Genomic DNA, 5000 nt, shown 5'->3' with positions numbered 1-5000 from the left:
TTGGTCCTAGATTGGATGGAGAGGGGCCTTGGGCGCTGATCATATAGGGTCAGTCTCTACTTGTTTGGGATGCTGCCAGTGATCTGACGAAAATCTCCCATCATCACCAATCCACATGTGGCAGCGGTGTGATTAAAACTGGCCAAACTCTGACGTGAATTGACATATATGAGTCGTTTGTTCTGGGTTGGACAAGAAACGGCTACATTTGTTGGTATTTTCGGTTGATAACTGGCTATAAGTGCAATAACGCCCGGGGATCACGATCTGCTATGGCTAACGTTCTCCCTTCATCCTTCGAGGTCCTGGAAATCATTAAGGGCAATTTGGCCTTGATTCGTGGAAGAGATTATTGTAGAAGGGTCATGGCCCTGTGGAGCCGGGTGGTGAGAGGAGACGCTAATGGCTGCTAGCTTGTTTGCTGAGTAAATGGAGAAGAGTCTGAACTCCTCAGAAGAAGTCCACGGAGTACACGTCCTGCTTCAGATTAAGATTTCCAGGGTATTTTTAAAGGGTTGTGGGTCCGGGATGATTTTTTTTTAATTTAGGTCAGATATTTTGTATCTACTGTACTATTTCATTCCCAGATGGTGGTACTAATTATGTAATTTTGGAATTACTCTGTAGTTTAGGGTATACCCAAGCACCTTCAATATGATGGCCTGCATTTGCTGATTGAAGATTTTGTTGATAGAGTGGATATATATATATATATATATATATATATATATATATATATATATATATATATATATATATATATATATATATATATATATATATATATATATTTGCATATAAATTATAATTTATGTGTCATAGTGCTGAAAGTATTTCAGAGTGGATGAACGGATTTTAATGCAGCCATGTAAAAAACACTCAAGGCATTATTGTCATGGAAATCATCTCGCCTATCGCACAGTTTCATTGCCTGGTTCTGCTGAATGTATTATTATCTAAGGTTTTTTTTTTCTAAATTGAAATCTGCGTGGTAATGTTACTGCTATATATCCGTTAAGGTTGTGGTGGCCGATGTGGTAACGTCCCTGACTGGTGAACGTCAGACTGCGGTTTTAGTCCTGCTCAAACTCGTTAGTCTCTTTGGTCGCCGCAACCTCACCATCCTTGTAAGCTAAGTGTGGGTGTTTTTGGGGAGCCTATATGTGTATTTGCTTAGTCATCAGCAGCCATTGCTTAGCCCTCCTTGGTCCTAGCTTGGGTGGAGAGGGGGCTTCAGCGCTGATCATATGTATATAGGGTCAGTCTTTAGGGCGATAGGGCATTGTCACTGTCTCTTGCCTCTGCCATTCATAAGCGGTCTTTAAACCTTTAATCTTATATATCCATAACTTGAAAAATAACTTCCAGTCCAAACCTTAATGACGTCACCTGATGTCTATAAATTCGAGTAATGATGACTACGGTCTAGATTACATCAAGTTTAAACCGAAGGCTTTGTAAAAAATATTCTATATGAAAATTCACGTTGCATTTTTATTATAAAGAGGATTCATCCATTTAATCTTGTGCATGCATTAATTCTTGCCAGGAAAAGAGATTATTCATCTACAAAATTATTAAGATTTTGAATTTTGCGGGAGAAAAATGTTCCGCATCATAATCCGAAATTCTTGAGTTTTATTATAAGTTATTATTTTTTATCTTTATTGAGACATGGCCTGAATACACAGCCTTCGTAGCAAGGGCCAGTTAGAGTGTTATACCAGAAATATCGCAAAGACCCCTTCGGATAGCTTAGCACGCTAGCATACGTTTGGAAATTTTAAATAATTTGTGTGTAATATGCGTACACATGCACACACACACACGCATATATATATATATATATATATATATATATATATATATATATATATATATATATATATATTATTTATTTACATATATATTTACATATAAATTTATATATATTTTTATTTATATATATTTACATATATATATATTATATATATAATATATATACTGGATATATATATATATATATATATATATATATATATATATATATATATATATATATATATATATATATATATATATATATATATATGTAAGTATATATATATGTATGTGTGTGTATATATATATATATATATATATATATATATATATATATATATATATATATATATATATATATATATATATATATAGTTGTGTGTATAATGATTTTCATTAGGCTGTTATCGACTATTAAAGGATATTTTCAGAATCTTCACCATCTTCTGGTGCAGTTGTCAATGTTTCAAAGATCTATGATCTATTAGGTTGTTCAAATTCTCTAAATTAAGACAAACAGCTTTTTGGCTTTCCGTAAGAGTGCCAGCTATTTAAACTCTTGTCAGGTTTAACGATCTATTAACAACAAAAATAGCCTCGATAATATTTAATAATTTTTCTAATATAACAGGTTATTAGTTATTACAGGTGCTGTTGTGAATACAGGCTATCAACTTCAATGGGGCTATTGAACTCCGTAAGCGGTTGCTGCTCTCAACCTAATGATACTTAGGTCCAAAATCCCCATTGAAATATGCGATAGGATTTCAATATTCATTCTATGCCTGCTGTCATTTAACCCACCTTTCCAGCCGCCCTTTTGTTAGTCTTTTGAACTTCGTTATAGGTGTTATGGGACTTGGAGCAACACGCTTTTATATTTTCAGATAGTTAAGTCAGCTTTAGTCATATAGGTTTGCCTCTTGTTTTCTCCACATTCACATACGCGCACATTTACTTACGTGAATTTTGGGAAATGCGCTCTCTCTCTCTCTCTCTCTCTCTCTCTCTCTCTCTCTCTCTCTCTCTCTCTCTCTCTCTCGTTAGTGTATCATGAATAAAAGAGGGCCCTGTGTGTAAGCTATTGTTGGAGGGTAAATAATGGCTGTCCTTAAAAGGAAACGACGCAGCTGAAAAATGAATGAGTAATTTATATATATATATATATATATATATATATATATATATATATATATATATATATATATTTATATATATATATATATATATATATATATATATATATATATACACTATGTATATATATATATATAATATATATATAATATATATATATATATTTATATATATATACTGTGCATATATATATATATATATATATATATATATATATATATATAAATATAAATATAAATATATATATATATATGTATATATATATATATATATATATATATATATATGTATATATATATATATGTATATATATATATATATATATATATATATATATATATATATGTGTGTGTGTGTGTGTGTGTATGTATGTAATGTTTATTTACTACACCGATGACCTACAACTTTGTGACGTCAGCTGGACAAAACCGTCATAATATTTTTGTTGATACACGGAAATAGAATTTTGGGTGTGTAGCGCTGAAAGAATAAACGACAGAAACCTTTTAGTATTTACTAAATGAATCAAGTGAAAAATATTGAAAATATAGGAAACAGAAAGCCTTCCTTACAATACTGAAAACATAAAATGAGGAAAGAAAACTTCATCTATTTATTTATTTATATTTGTTTGTAAATATTTAAAGCAACGGTGGTAATAGAAAACATCTGCTGACCTCAGTAGAATGAAAAACATTTCCTATCCCATTCAGAAATTTGGAATTGAAGCGAGTAAAAGAATCTCCAAACAAATTGGACCGGCCAAAGCTAAAATAATGATTGACGTCTCAGTACTATTAATTTCCCGGTGATATCACACTCGGGGAAGACCCCCACTTTTTTTATTCCTGTCGAAACTTCAAAGCTTCAGCCAGTTAAAGTCGACCGGTCATCAGTGTCACCGAGTATCAAAAACCTTTTCCCCCTTTGCAATGAAACGCTTCCCACTGTTCGGTTGATTGGTTGGTTCAACATGTGAAAAGTACGCTAATTGGCTGGCTTAGTCTGTGTGTGTATGACTCACTGGAGGTTCGAGTCATTTCTTTACTTGGATTTTTTTTTTCATTTTTTTTTTTTGTATATGATTGAATTTACGCTTAGTTGTCACACCAGATGACTTTGTAATTTATTTGGAGTCACACGCTCTCTCTCTCTCTCTCTCTCTCTCTCTCTCTCTCTCTCTCTCTCGAAGGTTCCATAGCTGCTTTGTCGCCTTGACTGTAATGTTTCAGCCTAGCGCACCAAAATGCCTTTACTTCTTGAGGGCTTCGATGAGTAAGGTGATTTAGCTCTGGCCTGGATTCATGAAGGAGATTCTGTATATAAATTAAGTCTAATGTGTAGGTTTGTTAAGGAAAAGAGCTTCGAGCAAAGTATTTGTTGCCATTCCTTTACATTTGAGTTGTTTTCCTAAATATATATATAGTGTATGTATATATATATATATATATATATATATATATATATATATATATATATATATATATATATATATACATATATATTTATATATATATGTATATATATACATATATATATATATATATATATATATATATATATATATATATATATGTATATATATATATATATATATATATATATATATATATATATATATATATATATATATATATATATATATATATGCACACACATACATACATACACACATATAGACCATACAACATATGCAGCCGTTTCTAGTCCACCGCAGGACAATGGCCTCTGACATGTCCTTATTCGTGTCTGTGGCTGGGTGGGCCTGACTTAGTATTCTTGGAAAAAATATTTTAAGCTCAAAATACTTTTGATAAGTTATACAATATGTCATCGACTCTCTCTCTCTCTCTCTCTCTCTCTCTCTCTCTCTCTCTCTCTCTCTCTCTCTCTCATGCAGTTGTTCGATTACAGCGATTTAGAGAGAATGGAATGCAAACAGACAGGCAGACGAAATATCTGCCGACCTCATTTATGACCCTAGAGGGGTCCCTTTAACTTACCGTTTCCTTCTGGTATCAGGCTTATCCTGTCTGCGACCGGCGACCGCCAACCTGCGACCC

The sequence above is a fragment of the Palaemon carinicauda genome, chromosome 33, assembly GCF_036898095.1.
Source record: "Palaemon carinicauda isolate YSFRI2023 chromosome 33, ASM3689809v2, whole genome shotgun sequence".
Lineage (NCBI taxonomy): Eukaryota > Metazoa > Arthropoda > Malacostraca > Decapoda > Palaemonidae > Palaemon > Palaemon carinicauda.
This window is presented reverse-complemented; position numbering follows the sequence as displayed.